The sequence below is a fragment of the Molossus molossus genome, unplaced genomic scaffold, assembly GCF_014108415.1.
Source record: "Molossus molossus isolate mMolMol1 unplaced genomic scaffold, mMolMol1.p scaffold_m16_p_4, whole genome shotgun sequence".
NCBI lineage: Eukaryota > Metazoa > Chordata > Mammalia > Chiroptera > Molossidae > Molossus > Molossus molossus.
Genome location: NW_023425377.1, coordinates 63809668 through 63835764, shown reverse-complemented (window position 1 = coordinate 63835764; position 26097 = coordinate 63809668). Strand labels below are relative to the sequence as shown.

Here is a 26097-nt window from a genome sequence, read left to right as displayed (position 1 = left end):
GTGTCCTGTGTCAGTTTATGCTGGAGAAACCAGGCTCAGCGGCTAAGAGCGGATGAGTACTGTTAAGGGGCTGCCCTGCAGGAGCTGTTGAGGAGGCCTCTTCCCCGGAGAGCCGCCCTGTTCCCTGCGCAGGGGCTGCAGCCCGGCCTGAGCCTCCTGGCCCCACGTCTGGCCCCAGGCCGGCCCTGGCCCACACAGCAGTGGGGCCTCCCTGGCCAAGCAGCTGCACCAGCCCAGCAGGAAGAGAAGCTCCAGGGCAGGAGGAACCTATTAGCTCCTCTGAAGACTTCATCAAATAAACTAACCACACTGTTTACTGTGTAAACTTGGACGGAAGCAGCGGCGCGGACTGGGGTTCATCACAAGGGCTGTTAATATCGATGTCTTACAGGGCAGGCTCCTCCTGCCACCAAAATGAGCCCATCACAGCCCAAGTCGCTGCAACCTTCCAGCTGAGGCAAGGCGAGGGGGGTGGGGAGCGGTAGGCCCTCGGTGCATGTCTGCACACCAAACAGTGCCCCAAACCTTCCTGATCCTGGCGGCAGGGTCTGTGTGCACCCGCTGTGCGCGGACAGTGAGCCAGGTGTGGGCATGGTGGAGGTGGGCAATAACCCCCAAGGCTGGGCCAGCCCTGTTCTCTGGGTCAGGGAAGACTTCCCAGAGCAGGAGGATGCGGTTTCCAGCTGAACAGCCTCAGTTTTGGAAAAAAAATGTGGTTACTTCTTATTAGAAAGAATTGGGTGCCCACGATCCTGGGGACTGTTCCTGTCATGCGTGGCTGTCTCATTCTTCCATAAGGAGTCTCTCTGAGCATTCTTCTGCAGCCTCCTGGGCCGGGAGCTCTGTAAGGCCCTCAGTGTTTGGTGAGAGTGGGCTGGCGGAGAGGAGGCCCCACGGGGTAGTGAGAAGACCTGAGAGCCCAGTGGTCTTCCACATGGAAGTCGGTACTCGCAGTGAGGGACTGACCAGTGGCCCCCAACAGCGGCTGCTCCCTCAGGTGGGCAAGGACTGCTCAGCATGGAACCCAGGTGCCCTGACCTGGCTCAGGACATTTCCAGCCTAAGTGATTTATAAGGGATGGTCCACCTCGGCTCTAGGCCTGCTCTGCCAGCCCCACCGACAACGTGATGTTGGGTAGAAAACCTCGCTTCTCTGGGGCTATTTCCATGTTTGAACAAGGAGGGATTTGGGCTAGGTAGGAAGCTCTCTAGCTTAGGTTAATCTAGCCTAACTGGTGAGGAAGGCAGACATAGGATATGTGTATACACAGAACAAAATGACAAGGGGGATGCCAGTCGAGGCCCGAGGCTGTGCTTCTGCGGCGCGAGAACCTCCAGATCAAAGGCAATAGTGTATGCATATGTGTGCATTTCTCAGGGAAGGGGGTCAATAGCTTTCATCAGATTCTTTACAGTGGTTCTCAACCCTCCTAATGCCGCGACCCTTTAAGATAGTTCCTCCTGTTGTGGTGACCCCAAACCATAAAATTATTTTTGTTGCTACTTCATAACTGTAATTTTGCTACTGTTATGAATCGCCATCGGAAATATGTGTTTTCCGGTGGTCTTCGGTGACCCTTGTGAAAGGGTCGTTCAACCTCCAAAGGGGTTGCTACCCACAGGTTGAGAACCACTGCTTTAAGAGTTCAAAAATAGCTAAGAACCATTGTGTTTCCATCTGAATAAGGTCTTCCAAGTTCTCAGATGCTCTAGTTCTGGAACTTCCACACCTCCCTGAGACTCTCCCTGAGTGTACGTTCTAGCAAGGGCTGCCCCGAGGTCTCTGTGTGCACAGCAGGGCTGAATTCTGGGATGAAGACGAAGGGACTCCCCCCGCATGGTAGGTTCATATAGCACAGGGTTGAGGGCACAGCATTTGAAGTTGGAGAGACCTGAGTCTGAATCTCTGCTCTCCTGCAGAGTATCGATGAGTCTCAGTTTCCTCATCTATAACACTGACAGAATAATGCAGGGTGACTCCAAGTCTGGAAACACAGGCAAATATATAGTAAGTCATTTATAGAGAGTACGTGATAGTCTATGATAGACTAACATCAACTGTGTTCTAGACTTCATGGCCAGTCTAGAGTAGCGTCTACTTAGAGCATGGTTCTGAGGGTTATGTGTAATGATGAATGTGAGTCGCCTGGCATGTGTAAGTGCCAGTAAATGTCACCAATAACGATAATTACGATTTTCATCTCTGTGCCATGGTCTGTATTCTGGGTTAAGATTTGCCTCCTGCCCTCGGGTGATGCCTGACTGCAGCCCCCCCTCCCCCCCCCCCGTGCCCCACAGTCTCTTGTGATGCAGTGTGTCAGGGGGAGTCCTCACGTTCAAGGCCTCACTGGGAGCAGATAGACCAGAAAACGTGGACCAGGAGTCCAGGATCCAACCAAGCAGACAGAGTCCAAGAGGAGCCTGTGGGGACACCAGACGAGTGGATTAGAGGGGCAGGGGCAGGCGGGGCCAGGGTCTGGCAGCAGTTAGAGGGGAGTACGGGCGGGTGCACTGAAGTCAGCCTCAAACTGTTTATTGTGGCGAAAGGGAGAGGCACCGATGGCCAGCAGGTGAGTTCTGCTCCCATTGCCACAGAAGGGTGGAACATGTGGAAGCAAACCCATGCAGGTAAGTGTATCTGCACATGTCCCAGAGCACGAGGGCCCGTGAGTCTCCCTGTAAACCTGTCTGTAATTGTCTCTCCCTACCCATTCTTTAATTAAAATAAAGCCCAGCCTGGTGGGGGTGGGCACAGTCGCTGCAAGGCAGAGCTGCTTAGAGAAGCAGAGTCCTCTCCGGGTTCTCGGAGTGAGACTGAGATCCCAGGGGGAAGGATAAAGCAATGTTTGAAATGAAGGAGGTTGTTTGATGGATGGAGGCAACAACAAGAAAATCTATTAGCAGTGCTTTGACTCCTTAGAGAACGGTTCTCAAGGAAGCCAAGTAAACAACTTCCTGGTACTCAAGATTTGTTAATTAAGCACTTTGAACTGGCTCTGGGGGGAGGGGCGGACAACTACAGAACCGGACTTCTGAGAGTCTTGCAGCTTTAAGAGAAGGCAGTGGCTGCCAGGGCCACCCGAGGGGTCTCCTGTCTGAGAGGCGGGGGTGCTATCACTACAGGAAGCTATGTCAATGTTGGGACCACATCTGGGGAGGAAGGGCCCAAGCTGGGTGTGTGGTGACACTCGTGTTGTCGGTCCGGGCGCCCATGAGCCAGCCGTAAAGCATACAGAGCAGCAGTATCCGACCTGCACAGGGAAAGACCACCTCGTGTCACCAGAGGGCACACTGGGAAGAGATGTATGCCCACTGATGCCTGGCACTTCTCAGGAGTCCGACGGGACTTGGATTTAAGCACACCTCTGAGCTTCTCTTCCAAAGTGCATATACTCCTGGGGAGAGTAATGTATTGAGTGTGTCTTCTGTAAAGGGAGCTGTTCAGAGCAGATAGGTCCTTTATTGAAGGAATGGGGCCTCAGAGGAGTTAGTGAGTAGGATTGAGGGGAGGGGGCCCCCAATGTGAGGGGCAGGAACCCAGAAGCCCAAGAATTGGGAAGATGGGGAAGAAGTATGCCAAACCCACCCAGGTTCCCTGTCATCCTGCCCAGACACCTAAATGATGTCCCAGAAAAAGCCCACACAAGGTAGGAGAGAGAAGAGGGCACAGGAGGACGTGGGGGAGAGTCCCCACGTGCTAGTTCAGGAATTTGCTTTTGGCACGGCATTTTCAGGGCCAATCCTCTCTGGGCCACTGCTCTGATTCTGGGGAGCAGACCTGATGAGCAGTTCTTTCTTCTCCTCCCCCCTCTGTCACCAGGTTACAGCCCCTCATATCCCACTCCGCTCAGCCCCCTGTTCCCACAGAGGGGTGTAAAATCAATGTGGGGAAATGGACTCACTTCCTGGGGAGCCCTGTGGGGGTGAGAGATCCTGGACCACTGCTTGAGGAGACAGGAAACTCTATGCGAAGGGAGTGCATCCAGCCCGGCTCCCACCCCAAGCAGCCATGCCTCCCACTGATGGCCCTTCCTAGACAGAAGGCCCTGTCTCAGCCCCAGACAGGAATCATAATTTTCTCTTACCCTGGCCTTCTGGGACATGCGCTTTCTCAACCGTCTCAGATGGAGAGACTGCCCAGTGCCAGGACCCAATACCACATCCCATAGTTTCAGAGTTGGGCAAAGCAGGAGGGGTTTGACAACAAAGAGGAGGAGCTCTCCTCTCCCCACGTGGAAGACACAGACATGCAGTGTAAGATATGGTGAACCCAGGGACAATGCATTTACATTTCAAAATGGGCCCCTTAATGCCCAGTTCTGTCACAGTGACTCCCTGGCACAGAGGAGAGTGGTCAGTCAGAGAGAAGGATGATAGCTGGGAAGCCCTCAGTGAAATCTGGCTCACAGTATCCACAAAGCTGAGTCTGCCCACAGTGTCTGGGCTGCATCCCCCCGGGAGTGCTGTGATGGAGCCCCCGAGAGAAGGCAGGCAGAGCAAAGGCAAGGAGACAAGGAAAGGATGCACGGGGCTGGGCTGGGGTAGTCTGTCATCTCCTTACCTGTTCCTTGCTTATTGCTCTAGTCCAGGCTATGTTCTGCTCTCCCTGTGCGTCTGGCTGGGCAGAGGGGGCCTAGCTCCAGTTTCCACCTGTTCTCCCTGCATCTGACTTTCCCAGCTTCAGCAAACAGGTTTATCCTGACCACTACCAACTCATTCTTCCTCACTTTGAACAAATGAGGCCAAGATGTTCATACCCTTTGAAAGGATAAAGAAATAGAGGCTGAGGGAAGTTGGATAGTTTGTCAAAGACCATACTACCCAGAAAGTCTAGAACAGGGATGTGAATACACATTTTAAGACTAGAAAACCAGTCCAGTGGTTCCTTCACCAAGCACACTGCACCTACAGTTCACTGGGAGGCTGTGCTGTGGGCCTCATCTAAGTGTGTCCTTGCACACTGCAGCCCAGGTCTGACACTTGCCTGCTCTTATTGTGATAAAATATTGCTTATGGGTAAGGCTGATCAAGGTACTCATCACTCATCTCAACTAAGAAGCAGAGATGTCTGGATCTATAAGCTCTACCTAGCAACAACTGGTTGTGGGGACCTCAGTGAAGGAAGCCCCTGCTTGCCTGAACTTGTCTGTCTCCCTAGGAGCATGAAGCAAGAGAGGAGGAATCTTCTGGGTATGTAGGTTTCTAGAGATTGCAGAATCAATAACCATGAACTCCTCTGAACCTCAAAGACTCAAGCCTGTCATGTTGTTTGAAGTAATTTAGGCCATCAGATGGGCAGAAGAGCAATTTCTCTAAAGCTATCAGGCAAATCCAACATTGGGAGAACAACACTGTTGAGATGTAAGTTCTCTCAAATAGAAGGTGATAAGCTGGTTTTAAAAATGTATAGAAAGCAAAGATTCTAAAATAGACAAAACATTTTTGAAGGAGAACCAAATTGGAGGACTCACAGTAGCTAATTTCAAGATGCACTATAAAGCTACATGACCCAATACTGACTCTCTCGGCCTGCCAGGGGTCATCGCAATGCAATGCTAGGAGTGAGGGGGAGCATCACAAGGGAGCAAATGCTCCAGATCTCTGGATGCAGCCCAATATATTTGCAAAGTGGTTTCCCAGATTACATAGTGTTTTAGGTAATTATTTCCTTGAGATAGCATCTTTGCTAACCATACAGCCAAGCCCAGTATATTTCTTCTCTCTCACTTTTCTCAGTGGAGAAACATCAAAGGAGATACAACAAAACAAATTCATTCATGCCTGGGCTTTCTGCCCATTGTTTCTTTCAAGGCAGCAGTCCAATCCTTTGACATGCAAACCTTATCTATTCACATATATTCAATACATTCAGTTCGGACAGGGTGGCATTCCAATCCTCTAGGCAAACCTTATTTATTCACATGCATACTTTGATCCTTGGCTGGCCAGGTCCTGAGAATGCATAGCTCAAGATTACATTTTGTTCATCCATCAAACCCCCAACCCTACAACCCAAGACTGCATAGTACTGAATAAGGATGAACGCATATATCAATGAAACAGAATGGAGAATTAAGAAATAGACCCATATATATATGACCAGTTTATTCTCAATAGAGATGGCAAAGCAATCTAATGAATGAAAGAAGCGTCTTTTCAACAAATTGTGCTAGAACAACCTAAAACTAGACCAAAAATTAATCATCATCCTTTCCTCATACATATAGAAAAATTTACTTGAAATGAATCATAAACCTAAATATAAAAAAATAAAACTGTAGAATTTTAGAAATATCCACAGGACAAGAACTTTATAACCTTGGATTAGGCAAATATTTCTGAGATAGGAAACAAAAAGTATAAACCATTAAAGAAATAATATGGTGAATTTATTAAGATTTTCAACTTTTTTCTTTGAAAAATGTTAATTAGAAAAGACAAACCATAAACCAAGAGAAAAATATTCATTATACATTTAGTTGACAAAAAACTTATATCCAAAATATATAAAGAACTCTTATAACTTAATAATAAGACAACTCAATAAAAAATTGGCAAACAATCCTCACTAAAGAGGATTTATGAATGTCCAATATGTACATGAAAGGTATTCAACATCATTAGTTCATAAAAAAAAAGTAAATTAAAACTAAAATGAGATATTATTACACACTCATGCTAGTGGCTAAAATTATAAAGGCTGATAATAGCAAGTGTTGATGAAGATCTGGATCAACAAGCTGCCATATAATGTGGGTAGAAATGTTTTCCAACTACTTTGGGGAAAAAAACTAACAGTTTCTTATAATGTTAAGCATAAGATATCCCTATGAGATACCATTTCCACACTTGGGCATGTACCCAAGTAAAATAAAAACATATGTCTGCACAAAGACTTGAGTATGATGTTCATAGTAGCTTTATTTATAATAGCTCCAAACAGAAAACAGCATAAGTGACAATAAATAGGTAAAGAATAAACAAATTGTGTTATATCTATGCAATAACCTATGACTCAAAAATAAACATAAATGAGGTAATGATGCATACGACAATATGGGTGAATCTCATCACATTTTGCTGTGTGAGCTAGACATAAAAGCATAAAAGAGAACACATGGTGAAATTTCATTTACATGAAATTCTAGAGAAGACTGATCTAAGGGACAGAAAAGAGGTCAGGGTTGCTTAGGGGCAGGGACTGACTGTGAAGAGGCACAAGGGAACACTTGGGATAATATAAATATTTTATATCTTGATTGTGGTGGTGGATATATATATATCTTTATATACATACACACACACACACACACATATATACAGATATATATGTACATATGTGTGTGAATATGTACATATGTATATATGCATATGTATGTATTTGTATTTTATATTCATCAAACTGAACATCTAAAATGAGTCCATTTTATAGTATATAACTTATACCTCAATAAAGTTGCTATAAAAAGACAACATATATCAATCTTCTCTTGCCAAGCTTCTAGTAACCATAATGGTCCCACTGCACTTAGAATAAAGCCAAACTCCTTACCATGCCTACAAGGCCCTGCACGGTCTGGTGTCATCTCTACCACTCTTCCACTGCCCACATTGGGCCTTCCCACCAGCAGCCCCCTGCCTGGAATGCTCTCTGTTCAGCTCAGAATCCCCTGCCTTCTGGCTTCACCCCAACAGTTTCCAATAAGCCTTCCTTCTTGTGAGTGACCCCCCTTCACCTCCCAGTTTAAATGTGGTCCTCTTGTTATCCTGACTCATGACAATCTTTTCCTTCGTAGTCCTTTATCACACTTTGTACATGTGAATTAATGTGGTGTCTACTTCCTTTTATTTGAAAAAAAATTTTGTAATTGATATTTTAGAGAGATAGGAAGGGAGAGAGACAGAAACATCAATGTGAGAGAGATACATTGATCAGCTGCCTCCTGCACGCCCCCTACTGGGGAGGGGGCCCGCAACCCGGGCATGTGCCCTGACCGGAAATAGCACCAGGACCTCTCAGTCCATGAGACCATGCTTAATTCACTAAGGCACACCAGCCGGGAGTGTACACTTCTTAAATGTTCTTCCTACCCTAGACTGTAAGATAAAAATAGAACCTAGTCTGTTCTGTCATTACTGAAGCTCTAACATCTAGCAAAGTCCCTGGCACATATCAGATGTGCAATAAATATTTGATGGGTAAATTGATAGATCAACAAATTAGTACTTTTTCCTCAGGGAGAAAGTCATTTGAGATGAATGAACAACGGTGTGGGCAACATGCTATAAAATAAAGGATCGTCCTTGGGTATGGAGTTCTGGCTCCTCATTAATGTACAGACCAGACTGGACTCAGTAGGTCTGGGTTGGAGCCCAAGCATCCTGACATTGACAAGGATGTAATTCTGATGCTTATGATGTATGAGAATAACTAGGCAACAGGTAAACACATATTATTATAAACGCAAGCCAACACATACATAAAGATTTTTTTTCCTTTCATTTATTTTTGTTTTTCAATTACAGTTGACATTCAATACTATATCAGTTTCAGGTGTACAGTGTAGTGGTTAGACATTCATGCAACTTACAAAGTGATCACCCAGATAAATCTAATACCCACCTGGCACCATACATAGTTATTACAGTATTATTGGCGATAGTCTTTATGTTATACCTTACATCTCTGTAATTAGTTTGTAACTACCAGTTTTGTAACTCCATCACCTGCTTTACCCAGCCCCAACCTCCCTTCCTTCTGGCAACCACCAGTCTGGTCTCTGTATCTATGAGTTTCTTTCTGTTTTGTTTGTTTATTTTGTTATTTAGATTCCACATTTAAGTGAAATTATATGGTATTTGTCTTCTTGTGTCTGATTTATTTCAGTCAGCATAATACCCTCTAGGTCCATGCATGTTGTTTCAAGTGGTAAGATTTCATTCTTTTTATGGCTCAGTAATTCCATCATATATATGTACCAAATCTTCTTTATTCCAATCATCTACTGATGGACACTTAGGTTGCTTTAATATTTTGGTTATTGTAAATAATGCTGCAATGAACATAGAGCTTCCTATATATTTTTTTTTAATTAGTGTTTTGGATTTTATTTTTAGATAAATACCTAGAAGTGAAATTGTTGGGTCATAAAATGTTTGAGTCACTGTTTGCTTAAAAAAATAATGGGATCTTGTTTTACTCCTTTGTCTGCATTGTGATTTTCTTACTCAGCAATCCTTTGTAGAATCACCCCTGGGTTGCAAGGTATAGAAGAAGTATCACTTCTATTCTCTTTATTAATGGATACATAATAGGATCTGGAGCTATGCACTAACACTTTTAGTTTCCTTCCCTTCCAGACACACAGTAGGACTTCCCTTCGTGGCTCACCTGTGGCTGAATAGGGCCTGTGACTACAGTTAGCCATCGAATTATGACTTCTGGGCTAAAGCGTTCACTCATCTGGTACAAGATCCGCCAGAACTCTCTCCCCCCAGCATGGCCATACCAATATTCAAGGCTGTGTTTGCTCCATCAGCCTGAGTCCCTGAGCAGCAGGGGTTCCTTATGGCTTGAATGGGACATATAATTGAGAAATTTCTACTGTTTTAAGCCACTGAGATTTTAGAATTGTTTATTCCACATCAACACCTAGCCTAGCCTAATAGAAATATGTTGTCGTACCAGCATTTATTCAACCATTCTCTACTGATCGATGCTCATTTTGTTTCTAGTGTTTTTGCCACTGACAACAATATTTCAACATTCTCTTACATGTATTCTTACATCCTGGTTTGAGTATACACAAATAGAGAACACTCGCAAGGACACATAATAGTTTGAAATGGGTTCCATGGTTTCATGGAGGAAGGTTTGAGGCTGAGGGTTGTTCGCACAGAAGGGGCTGGAGAGGAGGAGGAGGAACTGAGCAGGAAATAGAGGGAGAAAAGAAAAAATTCACAATTCATATGAAAAATGATCACATTTACATAAGTCCATGAAAGTATAAATCCACATCTCTACCTGTTTCTACCTAAACACATCTGTATCTACCCTATTTGACATTTTTAAAACTTAAATTATTTTGTAATTAAAAAATAAAATCCACCAGACAATGTAAAACCCTAATGAAAATGAAAATGTTGTTTGGGATGATCAAATACTAAGAGATTATCAAAGAGTTATTTATACTTCTGCTCGGGTCACATTAACGGATCAGTAGCTGCGTGTTGACTGAAGGGTGACGCGCAGCACCCGGGCAGCCGGGTCGCTGCACTGGAGGAGGGGAGAGGCTAGACTGCCCTTTGCTGGTCGGCCAAAGCGGGGACTTCACAGGACAAGGAAGCTGGACAGCACTGGGAACCTAGTGAGTAAAACATACTTGTCAGATCATCTGGTCTAGTTTAACTTTATAAGAAGGAATTCTTTTCTTTTCTGCTTATCCCCAGTAACTAGCACAATGCCTGCCCTGTCAGAGTAAGAACCCCACAGATTTGATGATTTAGAGGGAGAGAAAGAACAAAGAAGGTACTTTGTTACACAGCTTATCAGATGCAAGTTCATTTTAGCCCAGTGTTTTTTTCAAGAGTCCTCCAAGGACATAGGCAGGGAGACAAGAAGGAAAGGAAGAGAGGGAGATGGGGATCTATATATCCATCTATCTATCTCTTTCTCCTGACCCTCTCCCCACCTTCCAGGAGTGGAGGTGTATTTACGTGGGGAAAAGACACAGCTGGCCCTCCTCTGGTAGTCCAGGGGGTACTACAATAAGGACTTCCCACTGTGGATGAGCTCTACAGAGCCCTTCGCCAGCAGGGCCTTGCCACTCACTGCCCATGAGCACTACTGTCCGGCAGTCATACTACCCACAGCTACCTCCATCTCAGTGGTCACTTCCACCAGGTCCTATAGATTGATTGTGCTCAGCGCCCATTGGGATCCAGCCAAGTCACCCAGTCCTCTCTCGACTCAGCTCTCTGAAGGAGGTTGGCCTATAATTACAACAACACTGATTATGAATATGTTAGTGAGAAAGTAATTTACTATCCTACCTTCCCATGTGTATTTCTCCCAAAAAGAGGCTCAGTCTTAGAGGCCCAGGGCTGTCTTCTTCTCCTCACCTGACCACTCCCTGAAGATAAGAGCTCCTGGATGGGCCATGCTAACTCCTTACAAAATGTAGAGAAATGGCCAAGAATTCAAAGAAGTATTTAATAGAGGATCTGATAAGCTCATTTATACCAAGGTGTTAGGGTCTGATAACCCCTTAATGTGTTATCTTTCCCAGCAGACTTGCATTATTAGAGAATACAGAGGAAGTAAGTAGTTATGCATCAGCTGATCAGGCAGTGGACTGTGGCTCAATTTTCTGAACATGAATACGTTTGTTGTAGTGGGTCACAGAAACCAGCTGGTTAAGTATCAGAAAATATGGGATGATGTAAGTATAGAGAGGATACAGGCTATTAAGAATTAAGCTTGAATTACGTATCGAATGGGATGCTTTCACCTAAAAATAATGGATTATACAACCAAATGTGAATAAGAGATCGAAAAAATTGTGTTATATTATGTAATAAGAATTCCAGAGTCTGGTTAATTCAGCAGCTGAAAATGTCTCCTTTTTCTTTTGTACTCCATAAGATTTCAAGGTGTCTGTAGCTATTCTATGCAAGATGCAAACGTGACAGGCATTAAAGAGATGGAAGGAAGGACCTCTCCTCATTCCCAGGCACCATTTTACCCCCAATGGCATGTTTATTAAACACATGCTCATGACAGATTTTCACAGCAGCAACAAATGTTATTTTACTACATCAAATCTCCCTTACTAAGAAAAACAAGACAATCACAACATGGTTGATGGATTTGAATTATTTTTTTATGTTTTTGGTCTCCTCAGTTGCTTTCTTATGTTTTCTGTTTTTCAAGATCATCTTGCTTCATTTTCTTCACCTCCTCGCTGGCTAAGTGTCCCTGGAAGATTGCCTGCATGTTGACAGCAGCCTTCTCCTCTGTTTCCTGACCTTCTTCAGAAGAGTCTAAGATTCTCGTTCAGAGACACTCGCTGGGACTGGTGTCTCCTCTTTCACAGATGTCTGAGACTTTCTTTCTCAGGTGGTTCTTGCTCCATGCATGCATGGTTGTTATAGAAATGGCCGTCTACCTCAGTCCCCCATTCTGCCAGATCGAAGTTAATTTTCTCTCTTTTCTCTGGAAGACTCTCAAAATGTGCTGTAGCAGAAAGATGATATATTGTCCAGTTGCTCCCTCAGAATCTCACAGGTCGGTCCTTCAGGACAGTCCCAAGTCCTTGTGGGATTCGGCAGTGGGTGTGGGAGAATGGAGTCGACATCTCCTCGGAAGCAACTGCCCATTGTACCTCTGGCTTCTCCCAGAGCTGGTGCCTCCCATGCACCGTGCTTCAGTAGGAGGGAGAAAACCTTTACAGAGCCCTTTGCATTAATCAGCATGAACTTACTGTCACAACAACACCAGCGAAATTCCAAAGGCCAAAACGAAGCTTTATTTATTTGTTTGTTTATTTACTTAGTTAGTTAGTTAAGTTAGTTAGTTAGGCTCATGTCTTAGTCTGATTCAAGCTGACTGGGGTGGGGAGAGTGCTCTCTCCGTGCAGACACCCAGGGGCCCAAGCTCCCACCATCTAATGGCTCGAGTGTCCTCCAGGGCCTCAGAATAGTCTGCTGGATCTCCCACATCTGGCCTGTGAGTGGGAGGAGAGATGGTGGAGAAGACCCAGAAAGTGACATACCTCATTTCTATTCACATTACGTGGTGAGAACTAGCTGTACGGCCTCACCCAGAGGCCAAGAGCTGGGGAATGCAGTCTAATCTGCCCAGAACAAAAGACATGTGGGTATTGGTACCAGCAGTCTTTGCCACACACGCCTTCTGATATCCTCTGGGTTCCCATTGGCCAGAAGTGGGTCACATGTTCATGCCACTCACTGTCAAGGGGAATGAGAATAATCAGAGTGGCTTGTGTGGTGCACAGACCCTCAGGTAATCCCAACAATGCCCACTCCTGGTATTCATGCCCTGTCTTGGATAATCGTTTCCTCTGGAGTGGGGGAGAGACATGTGACTTTCTTCTCACCAGGAGAATATGGCAATGTATATGCGATGTCACCGTTAGATGGCAAAGGTGATGGAATGCCACTTTTATAGTTATTTTATATTATGTTATAAAAGACTCTATCTCTAGAGATTGTCCTTGTTTTGATGAAGTCAATTGCCATATTGAGAAAGCCACGTGGCAAGGATCTGTGGGTGACCTCCAGGGGCTAGGCGCAGCATTGGGCCAAGAGCCAACAATGAACTGAAGCCCCTTTTTCTCCAATTGTAAGGAACTGAATTCTGCCAACAACCTGAACAAACTTGGCAGACTCTTCTCCAGTTGGGCCTCCACGTAAGAAGACACCTGAGGTGATGACTACAGCTTTGTGAGACCCAGCACTGAGGACCCAGCGCTGAGCCCAGATTCATGGAAACTGACATCATAAATGTGCATTATTAGAAGCCACTAGGTTTGCGGTAACTTGTGTAGCAACAGAATACTGATAGAGTTTAGATCAATCACTGTTAACCACTGGAAGCAGAGGGAAGCCTCCTTGTCAGACCCACTTGGGAATGAAGACCTAATTAAATCAGGCCATATTAGGGAGGACTATGGAATGCCTGGCTGTCAATACGCTGTGGATGGTGTTTGCCATAGAATACACTCTACAAAAGTTCATGGCAAAGCCCCATGTTGCAGTCATTTCTGGAGCAAACATAGAAAGGTAGAATCTTATCTACAACATTTCAATTTTTTTTTTTTCTGGTATGTGCCCCTGGCGGGAACTGAACCTGGCGACTCTCTGGTCCGCAGGCCAATCTCCAACCACTGAGCCAAACCGGTCAGGGCTACAACGTTTCAATTTTAATGTAAGTAGAAATACGCTGCCTATAAAATGGAAATGAGTATCATGAAGTTCTAACTGGGTAGCTGTAAGACAGTAAACATTAGCATTTGTTGGATACCAGGCTGCTTCGAGAATCGGGGGAAATTCTGGCCACCCTCTTCTCAGAAAAATATGCATTTGAATATCTACCCAGAGAAAATTTTGCATATAATTTGGGGAGATTAAGAGTCCCCTTGAGGCCTGTTCAGAGGCCCCCAGATTAGGAATGTATTATATGAGAACACACTATATAAAACCGAGTGACTTGGACTTCTGGGTCACGTAGGTGTGAGAAAATGATATCAGATGACAAGTGGTACAGAGTAAGAAAATATTTTTAGTAAAGCTCGGCTTGTGTTCATATGACAGAAAAAAATATAGAGTGTAACCACCCAGGGCTCACCTGAGGGATTTGGGGCTGGAAAAAGTGGAGAGAGCATCCAAGGCTGCATGTCGAGGGCAGCGATGAAGACAGAGCCTTCTGGATGAGCTGAAGCCAGGAAACAGCTTGAGAGAATTACAGAGCAGCCAGGGGCCCCGGGGGGAGGGGAGCACGTGGTGGCACCAGATGCAGGAGTGAGAAAGCAGAAGAGCAAGAGCCAGAGCAGCCAGAGATGCTCCTCCCAGGTGGACGAGACATTACCACCTCTACCTGTCCTGTCACCTGTCCAGGGGCAAGAATGTGGAAATCAAGAGGACAGGTAGAAGCTGTATTTCTAAGGAGTCTTTGACTTCTCTATGAGAACGGTTTAACTCTATTTTCAATTCAGTGATAATACAGAAAAATTAATAGAAGCATTTTCCGGATCATATGTACAGATAACGACCTTCTAACCAACTGCTGGATTCATTTGCCTTTGCACTGCGATTGTGTCAGTAACAATTAGCACTACAGTAATTGATGTAGCCTAGTGAGAGAAGAACAGAGGGAAAATTACAACGTAAATGGCGCGCTCCTGCCAAGTGAAAACCAAGTGACTTTGTGGATGCTGGGGTATTAGTGGGAGAACTGAATTGCCACATGGCACATGAAAAGGGAGGCAGGCCAAATTCAAAGCACCCGTTAGATGTATTTGTGTCCTTGGGGAGTGACTCAGTTTTAGCCAGCAATATTGACTGTAACATTGAATTAATTCTGTAAATTTGAATTGTAATTTTCTTTGTATTTAACCTGCAAATTCATTTTGGTTTTGTGGCAGCCTTCAGGGCTGCTTACAGATACCCCATTCTGTTCTCTTCCAGGACATATGGCAAGATGGCACTTTGGGGTCTCTTCTCGGGAGCAGACACGTGACCAGCTCTGGCCTCTGAGTAGTGAGTGTGGGTGATGGGGCCACAGCCTTGCACTGCAGCGTGGCTCCCCTCCAGGACTCTCCGCCTCTAGCAGCTTTTGGGATCTGGCTGTGTCTGCACGTGCACTGCCTCAGTTTCTCCCCAGCTGTCTCTGTGCCCCTGGGAGGCAGAACTGTTGGGACTGGATCCACGGTCCCCCTGCACTCTAACTTCTGGTTGGGGTAGCAATGGGAAGTTCTGGCAGGAAGCCAGAGGGCAGAAGGAGAACAAGGTTGGACTGTGAAGTCCCCTGGCTCGCTCTTTGCAGGTCACCCTGGATTGGCGGCAAGACTCCGCCAGGCTCAAGTCACTGCTTGCCCACCTTGTCCCAGAGGGTAAGGGGGCTACTCATTACTAACCCTCGGGCACTACACTGTAACTTCCTGGGTTCCTTACTTCTGGCTACACCCTTGTAAACAGACAACTACATAATAGGTAAAGTGCTCCCTGACTCCCTCCGCTTGGGTGTGCTCTCCGTTCCCTGCCCGCCCTCGACCGATGCAGTGATGCGGCTCCTGGACCCAGCCTCCCGCTTACCTGGAACGCAGGTAGGATGAGAAAAAATAAGTCTTTGCTGTTCATTGGCACTAAGATTTTGAGATTTTTGTTATTATGGCCTATTTAAGAGGTTAAGTATAGCCTGGCTGGTGTGGCTCAGTGGTTGAGTGTCGACCCATGTACCAAGACTGGTTCAATTCCCGGTCAGGGCGCAGGCCCGGGTTGTGGGACCAATCCCCAGCGGGGGGCATACAGGAGGCACAATTGGTGTTCTCTCGCATAGATGTTTCTATCTCTCTCTCCTTCTCCCTTCCTCTCTCTAAAAACCAACAAGGAAAAAATTTTTAAAAAGGAAAACCAATAAGGAAAAAATTTTTAAAAAGAGGTTAAATATAATAAATTAATGCCTAGTTTTATGCTTGCAGCTATTTCAACACCATGTTGTCACTGGAGGGAAAGCACAGTAAATTTGTTTCCTTAAGAGGCTGCATATCCCTCGTGATGAGAAACACTGGTAACAGGTGAGGAAGCGAAGTCGGCGGTCTGGCGATGGGGCTGGAGTGCCATGTCCTTCATGCTCCGAAGCCCGGTGTCCACAGCGCGCAAGCAGGGCAGCAGAGAGCGCGGGAGGCCGGAGGGCTGGAGAGCCCAGGCAACGTGCTGAGCGGGTGGCGCACAGCCGGCGTGTGCTCCACAGAGTGTGGGGAGTATGAGCTCCTCACTGGTCACGACCATAAATTGTTGGCAACCATGACCCGAAGAGAAGAAACCTGGAGAACTGGGCAGGGAGTGAGGAAAGAGAAAGCCAGGCAAACAAATGGGTTAGGAGAGGAAAAGGGGATCAGGAGAGAAGAAACAGCCTCCATTTCCGAAGGCAGGGGCAGGAAACAGCTTGGAGAAACCAGGAGGGTGCCCTGCGGTTGGGCCGGGGCTGGAAAGTGGAGCCCACCACACACCAAGGTGGCTGCAGCACATGGCCAGCAGGCTGCAGAGCCTCTCTGAGCCGGTACCTGCATGATGTAGAGGCGGGACAGGCACCCCATGTTCTGCCTTCACCCCCTTGCCTTGGATTCAGAAAAGCAGCCATGATCCCAAATGGGTGATCCAGGGCCCTGCACATCACCTGCCTGTTGGAACCGGGCGGCACAGGCTTTGTTGGCTACTGCCAGCACCTCGGTCTTCCTCGGCCTCGGAATTGTCACGCCTGTCAGCCAGGGTGTGGAGCAGTGTGAGGGTCCCCACAGGAGAACTAACAATCCTCATGGGACTTAGTCTTTGTCCCTGGCCCCCGGCCCTCCCCGGCAGGATGTGCCTAGGAGTCCGCCACTCCCTCTAGGCTGAGCCCCAGGCTGGGAGGAGGCTCCGGCCAGCACTCTGCAGAACTCTGCGTCTTCCTAGCATCGTGCACCCCCACTGCTACCCGTGCAGGCAGATCCTGGCACCCAGCCTTCTGTATGCTGAGTGATGGTGGTAATCACAACAATAACAACAACAATAATACTAAAATAGCACTCTTATCCTATCCAGCATAAGCGGCAAATAGGAAATGGTAGACTCAATCAGAAAATGTGTCCATACCTCTGTTTTTCTTCTCAGAGCCCCACTCCCCACTCTAGACACACTCTCCTCCGCCCTGCCCCCACAGTGTTCTTGCTTCATGGAACGGCGCACACTGGCCTAGAGTTCAAGTTCACAGAGCAGTTTCCACATTTACTCTTTGCAACACTGTTGTGAGATAGTTGTCCTTCCCCTGTGCTCTCCCAAGGCAGCTGAGCCTCAGGGAGATTAAAGAAATGACTTAAGTGATTAGAGAATGAGAAAATGCTGCTGCTGCCCCACCCCCCAACACACACACACTGAGGTGGAGGCTGGGGTCAGGGAAGAAAGCCAGAACCTGGGCCAAGCTGGGTCTAGCCCTCTGACAGGCCCACAGGGGGTCCACTTACAGGGGGCTGAGTCTACGAAGCTGCGTCCAGAAAGCGGAGTCAGGGCCACCGGAGCTGAGGGGCATGAAGGAGCCTGGCTGGGAGAGAGGGTGACTTTGAAACACTAAAGCAGAGAGGAAAGGAGTCAGCGTGCTGAAGAGACCCAGGGCTGTCAGGCCAGTGGGGAGCCTGAAGCGGGGTCACCCTGACGCTCTCCTGGCGAGGCTGGCCAGTGCCTAAAGCACCGTGATGTCGCTGGGCACCGCGACTCTAAGCCCAAGCCTCTCCCGTATCTCAGGGTTCTTATTTTGTCACAGAAGTTGTCTCCGTGTGTTTACAGAGAGATAGGTGTTCCTTTGGGCAGCTAGTTCACAGCTTTTATCAGATTCTCAGAGGAAACCTCATCCTCTCCCATCTAAACAACTGAACTGCCTTCACTCGTGCCTTGAGCCCCCCCTGGCCCTGGACCCTGAGGTTTCACGGGTGCCCAGTGCCTTCTGCTCCTGAAGGCTTCCCATGAGCTACTCTCCTAGCTCAGCCCCAGGGAACTGACTGCGTGATTCACTGATTGGTAGAGGACCTCTGCGGCCTCTCCACCTGTGCATCGTAGTAAATATAGAAAACACTTAAGACATAGTCTAACCCCGTAGACCTGAAAATCTGGGTTAAAGACAAGACATTGTGTAAGTTGCTGAGGGTAAAAAAAAATGAAAGTCAGTGGTAAGATGCAGACAAGTTTCTCAGTGAGGGTGGGCCGCGGTGGGGAGGAAGCAGCCTGGCCTTGGCGCCAGGTGTTCTGGGTTCCAGTCCTAACTACCACCTACTGTACACTCGGCTAAGTTACTAACGTCTCTCATTTGTAAAATTAGGAATATATCACCCGTTGGTGGGTGTGTTATCATTACAAGGGGGGATTATACAGATCGACATGGGTGGATACCCTTAGCTCAGGGCCTACAGTCTGGGGTGCTTCATAATCATCCAGGACTGAGCTATACAGATATTTATTTGAAAAGTATACATTGTTTGGTTCTGCATATCTATGAACATTTTATATATTGAATCAGAATTTACGTACTCTTTATCATTCAAAAGAACGTTTGTAATGGTCGTTTATGTTGATAGGTAGAGCTCTGGTTAATCTTTCTTCATTTATTTGACATTATCACATTTAATCTACCTTCTGCTGTTGGTGGATCTTTTTTTTTTTTTTAGTTTGCTTATTTGTTATTGTAAATATTTCTGTTATAAATATACTTGCCCATATGCAAGAGTTTCTCTAAAAGTGGTTGTTGGTTTATTGGGAAGAAAAAAAAATTGTTTTTTAAGTACTTATACCAATTTACACTCTCATCAAGTGTATAAAAATTCCCTTTGCTTTGTCACCAGATGACATTTGGCCTTAACAGACTCATACCTTCTTCGTGCCATTCGATGGCAGGAAAGGGTACAACATTCAATGTGCTTTCTCTGCTAACTAGTGGGATACACTAGTTATTATATTTTTGTGGCTTTATTTATTATACTTTTTGTGGCTGTACCGGTTTTCTGTTAAGTGAGGTGCCTTATCATGTCTTTCTCAAACTTTTTCTATTTTTTTTTTTTTGTGGTCTCTTAAAAATTAATTCATAAAAGTTCATTATATATTATGAATACTAACACTTAGTCAATTTGTATGACAAATATCATTTCAATTTTGGGCTTGTTGTTATGGTCTTTTTGATGAACAAAAATATCTTAATTATAATGTAGTTAAATGTACCAACGTCAGTAACTTACACTTTCTATAGATGTTTAAGAAAATCCTCCCTACCCTGATTCCAAGAAGAAATTCTCTGACATTTTCTTCAAAACATACAAAGTTTTACCATTCACATTTAGAACCTTGATCTATCTGGATTTGATGTTTTTTGTAGTGTGAGGTAACATTTCAATTTAAAATTTTTTATATGAATGACCAAATATACCAGCACAACTTATTTAAAACTTTAATCTTTTCCCCCACTGACCTACATAGCTATCTCTAAAACTTCAATATTTCATATATGCATGGATCTGTTCTGGTACTTTCTACTCTGCTCCACTGATATATTAATCTGTAGCAGCACTAATTAATAATTAGTATAGATTTAGTATCTGGTAGGGGAAATCTTTGTCCTGTCTTTTCTTTAGGAATATCTTATCTATCTTGGCATTTTGCTCTTCCTTATTTATTATTAAGTACCAGTTATAGACATAGTGGGATTTTTATTGAAATTAATCAAACCCATAGATCAATTTGAGGACAACTAGAATCATTTTGAAATTGAGTCTTTCTATTTATGAACATAGTATATCTATTTATTTAAAGTCTAATTGAACTTCTTTTAATAACATTTTTAAATTTTCTCCAGAAAGACTTAGACCTTTTTTGGTAGATTCATGACTAGATATATAATAACAATGTGGCAGTGTAAATGTTTTGGATTTTGTAGCTATTTGCTAATGTACAGAAATACAATTTAATTTGTATATTAAATTTAGCAACCTTACCAAATTCTCTTTTTCTAAATGTTGATTTGTAGATTTTATTATGTCTTCTATGTAGACACTATTGTCTTTGAACAATGGTAACTTCTCTCTTTCACGTTTTGGACTGTCTTTTGGCAACACAGCTCATTTTTCTTCAGCTGCTCTCTCTTTTGTATCATAGGAGTTAGAAGTCTGGAAAGTAGTATTTATTAGAATCTCTACCAGTGAACTTTTTTATTTTAAAAAATCAAATTTATTGGTGTGACATTGTTTAATAAAATTATATAGGTGTTAAGTGTACAATTCTACCTACATCATCTGTGTATTGCGTTGTGTGTTTACCACCCAAAGTCAAATGTTCCTCTATCACCATATATTTGACTCCCTTTACCCTTTACTACCCCTTTTTCTCTGGTAACCACCACACTGTTGTCTGTATCTATAAGGTTTTTTTTTTTTTTTTTTGGTCTTGTTTATTCATTTGTTACTTTCAGTTTTATGTTCCACATATGAGTGAAATCATATGGTTTTTTACTTTTTATGTATGACTCTTTTTGCTTAACATGATATTCTTAAGATCCATTCATATTGTAGCAAATGGCAGTATGTGTTTTGTCTTGTTTATGGCTGAGTAGTATTCCATTGTATATATGCACCACATCTTCTTTATCCAAACAAACTTCAGTTGTTTCCATGTCTTGGCCGTTGTGAATAGTACTGCGATGAGCATAGGAGTGTATACATATTTGAAAATAAGTGTTTTAAAATTTTTCAGGTACATACCCAGAAGAGGGGTTGCTGGGTCATATTATAACTCTGTTACTAGTTCTGTGAGGAGCCTCCATGCTGTTTTCTACAGTGGCTGTACCAGTTTACATTCCCACCAGCAGTAAATGCGAATTCCTTTTTCTCTCCGAACTCACCAACACTTGTTATTACTTGTCTTGTAGGTTTTACCATTAAGAGGCAGATATGTAAGGTTTGGAAGGTATAAGAGAGGACAAAATAAAATCAATATTCTTCCAATAGCAACATGTTCTCTTATGAGCTTTGGCTGGGTGAGATTTTATATGGGCCTCCTACAAACCTCTCACCTTTGGGCTAGAGATAGTGTGCCAACCCCTAATTGTCTGGATTACCTGCAACTTCCCAATTCCCTGAAAGCTATCTACTTACCACTGAGATCTAGTGACATCTTTCATTAACCTCTGTTTCTTTAGCCTCTTCTTTATTTTACGATTTAAATGCCTTGAGGCTTGAAATAGCTAGAGTAGTTTACACTGATCTAATTCTGACTGATAACATTATTTTATATTAGAAATGGTTCCAGGAAACAGACCTTGAATAATAGAAATCTTGGATTATTTTGTGATCTGGTGATACCTAAAGGCAGTGATCACTTCTCTACTGGTAGAAAATGGGATGCTGGTTGTTTACAACCTAGATTGGCTTATAAAATTTGTCACCGAAAATTCTTGAAATGAATTACTATTTAAAACAAGGCTATAAAAGATCAAGTAGCTAGCTACTGTACTACACATTGATAGTAAATGAGATCGTCAGGGACAGTGAGTGGTGTTGGATGAATACATATGGCTGCCCTGAAAAACTTAAAAAACAAAAGGACAAGTTTGGTCCTCTAAATTTTCACTCAAGCAAATGTCAAGAAACCAGATATTTCTATAATCGCACTAAAATAATACCTTTTCAGCCATAGCTGTATGACCAATGTACCTAAAAATCAGCTGCCAAACTTGATCTTGTAGGCTGCATAATTATAACACAAATGGGATTTTTGGTCCTCTAAGATCTCTCATGTAAAAGTGAGGACACTGATTGAGAAAGAACAGGACCTGAGAATTGGAAGAGGAACATTTTCTTCAATTTGGATACATTTAAGTACTTGATGCTTCCTCCTTGCAATAATTTTACATGCCAGCAGAAGCAGACCATCTTCCTCCATCCAAAACTCTAGTCTAGTTTGTTTATAACCCAGCTAAGGAGCTCACCTGGAGCAGTTACCTTTCATGGGAATGTTGATTTTCCTCAAGCCCCATACCCACCACTCCTCATGGTCTATAGGACTCATGGGATGAGTACACACTATCTTACATACTAAAAGAACTACAAGATTAGTCCAATTCATATCAAAAGATCCAGAGACATGGAAGCATAGAACAGACTGATGAACTTCAGAGGGAAGTGGGGAGGTGGGGTGAGAAGAGATAAACCAAAAAATGTATATGTGTGTGTGTATAACCAATGGACACAGACATTAGTTCAGTGAAGGTGGGGTGGGGGTGGGATGGGGGGAGGAGGAGGTCAATTCAGGAAAAAAATGGGGGACATCTGTAATACTTTTGACAATAAAGATAAATTTTTAAAAGAAAACAGAGCAATATATGTGAGAATAAATTTTGAGAGTGCTAGGTCAGAAAAAAACAATGTAGGACTGGGTCATATTTATTGATATGGGTGCATCTAATGGAGAGTCTGGATGATATGTCAGCTAGAAGAGTTGGAAATTGTTCTAACAATGTGCTTGGTGGATTAATTGTAACCTGAGGTCAGTGGAACTACATGGCATGAAGAAGCCAGAACTTCTTTGGTATAATGTAGAGGAAGAAATCAACGTCTTAAAAGACGGGGAGCTTGCGATGGATTTATCCCGTGTGACACCCATTCATCCTCCCTCTGCCATCTTCCTGGAGGGCTCAAAGACACTTCTTTCAGAAAACAACCAGAACTGGGAATCAGACTGATGAAGGGGTGCCAGCCTTTTTGCATAGCTTTCTGGTTCCTGTTCTCTGCAGAAACGATGTGATGGTGGATTATCCCCAACTTCGAGGAGATGATGGCACCTGGAGTGGTTGAGGCCAAGCGGCAGTTCTTAACAAACAAAGACATGACGGGCACATTGACTAAATAATGTAACATGGCCACATGATAGTCAAATGCTAAATACATTGGGGTCTTTGGTGGAAACTAATTTATCATAATTTCTCTAGGACTAAAAAAGGTAATTTACTTTATATGGACAATAATTTTAAAAATTCCAAGCCTTATGAGCCAAATAAAAATCATGGCTTTGTCCAACTGCAAGGAGCGAGATAGATTATGGACTCATAGCTTCTTGATTAAAGGCAAGACCAGGTTCCCTGAGGAAAGACTTTCTATCCCTGCTACCAGCACACACTATAAATCTTTTTACCTACACTTCACGCAGAGATCCATAGCCACAGAGACCACGGTGCCTGTGCACAGAGGAAAAGGAACTAGCCAGACTTTGGGAGGATTACTAGATACTCACTAAAAGCAGACACCAATCCTTTGAAAACCCAAACATCACCATAGCCACCAATACGAGTAAGACCATATCAGAGGGCCCACCATGGCACCCCACAGTGAGTGTGGCATGTCTTTAATTAAAGGGTGAGATCCCTCAGGGTCTTGGCTTATATAAATATTTCTAATTCAACTCCCCCTGGCCCCTTGTATGGGTCCAGATTGTTTCTTGCTCTTGTTCAACTGTAGAAACAAGCTCCCAAATCAATGGGGATTGGCAGGAGCCAAGGGTGGTCCCTGGCTTCAGCATGGCTCACATCTCCAGATCTGTGTCTTCACTTCACACTTTTGTTGTTGTTGTTGTTGTTCTGAGGACATCACTTACTTTCTTGACAATTTGGTGCATGTATTGAAAACTATGGTTTATTTTTCCAATTTTATCAGCACTTCTGGGTATTTTATAAGAAGGAGTTACATTATGTAGTTTGCCATGTTGATGGAAACAAAATTCTTTATTATAGTATAAATGGTACTTGGTAAGTTTGATTTTCTCCTATAAGTAGCTGTATGGTTTACCCTTGAACAACATGGTTTGAATAGAGTGGGTCCTCTTGTACCTGGAGTTTTTAAAAATAAATACCTACACTGTATTTTTGTTTTCTTTTCATCCTCACCCATTGATATGTTTTTGTTGAATTTTAGAGACAGAGAGAAAGAGAGAGAGAGAGAGAGAGAGAGAGAGAGAGAGAGAGAGAGAGAGAAACATCAATCAGTTGCCTCCCATATGTGCCCAGATCAGGGATCAAACCTCTAACCTACGCATGTGCCGTGACTCAGAATCAAACTCTCATCCTTTTGGTGTGTGGGATGACACTCCAACCAGTTTAGCTACCTGGCCAAGGCATACCTGTACTGTTTTTGATCCCTGGCTGGGGGCCCATAGATGCGGAGGGCTGCCTGCATGCATTGACCAATGCCATTTTATATAGGGAACTCGAGCATCTGCTGATTTGGGTATCCACAGGGGTCCTAGAACCAATTCCCTGAGCTTCTGAGGGACAACTAGTGTAGTTAAATTTTTGGTTAATCAAAATTATACTGAGTGGGGAGGGGTGGTTGGCACCTCTAACCCCCTCATTGTTTATGTATATATAAAATATGTATTTTTCATTCTATTGAATGCTAAGTTCCTTGCAAGCCAGTGACTGTCTTTTATTTTTGCGAGTTTAGCTCAACAAAACTAGTTTTGGGCTAGTTGCTGTCTTGGGTGCTGGGGAGCAAGCCTGGGTTCTGAGATTTAAAGCTGGACAGGCATGGCTCTGCGGTTAGTGCCCTTCACTCTGGTTACATTAGTAGTGACTGGGTGCTGACCCCGGGGCCCCCTCACTGTCACTGCCTGAGCTGTTCCTCTCCACCGGGGATGCCTCTTTTCCACCCTTCTCTCGTCTATTCCTTCCTGCTTGTGAAGGCTATTAAGTCCCACATGTCCATCATTTTTACTCTGTATTAAATAATAGAGAAGCTCTGTCCCCTATCTGCCTTTCAATATGCTGTTTGTGCTGATTAATTTAACATTTGAGTATTTATTTCCTTTTGTGGTTTAATATTGCCAGCCTCCCCTTCTCAATCCCCTGCTGGATTTCAAGCTCCCTGAAGATGAAGGCTGAATGGTATACCTCCCTTGTATTCTCAACGGCTTAGCATACAAGTGCTGGCTACATGGAAAGTGCTCAATAAATATTAAATAATTGAAGAGGAATTCAATAAACAACGATTGCTTAATTGATTAGCTCCACCGATAAATCTTGCTTTGAGCAGAGGCAGAGCCAGTGAAGATACTCAGAAGGCAACCTGGGTTACTGTAACCCCAGGCAGTGGATGCCCCATGGAAGTGAAGTCTGCTGAGAGAGGAGTTGGAGGGCCGACCTGCCTGACTCCTGCAGGGTCTCAGAGCCACCGAGAACACAGGTGTCTGGTTCAAATCCTAGTTTTATTACTTCCCAAACATTTGAAGTTGGCCAGCTACTTCACCTCTGAGCCCCAGCTGCTTCATTAAACAGGGAAGGCACTGTAGCAACCACCCACATGGTCTCTGTGTAGGTATTGTCAGGACAATGCCCATAACACATGCAGCACACTGTCTGGTTCATTATAAATGCTCAATGAATGTTCGTTGATTTTAGCCAAGAATTGATCCTAAGGAGTGAATTGAAAGACACACAAGGAGGAAACTTTTATTCTGTATGGATAATACCCTCTACTTTCATGTTTTACAAGCCTTGCATCATTTTAATTACCTAGTATTCTTGTGAGGTAGTAAGAATTGGAGGTATTTGTGCAAGTGAGTGAGTGGTAGGGTCATTTGGATGCTGTCAGCTCCTAATACGGGGTCCAATCCTTGATCTATGCCTGTGCAGTGGATGGTCTGAGGGAAGAAAGACAGATATTTGTTTATGCATTCCATTACTTTCCAAATGCACTTTAACAATCTATCATGTACGCGGTGTCGTGCTGGACACCAGGGTTACTGTTGTGAATTATGCCTATGAGGTTTCTGCTTAGGGTCTAAAGGCACAGCTACA

General features: G+C 44.2%; 1 pseudogene; it reads right to left on the bottom strand.

The window, feature by feature from the left end:
- Positions 1-11910: 11910 nt before the first annotated feature.
- On the bottom strand, positions 11911-12355 carry LOC118643811 (annotated as a pseudogene).
- Positions 12356-26097: the final 13742 nt, after the last annotated feature.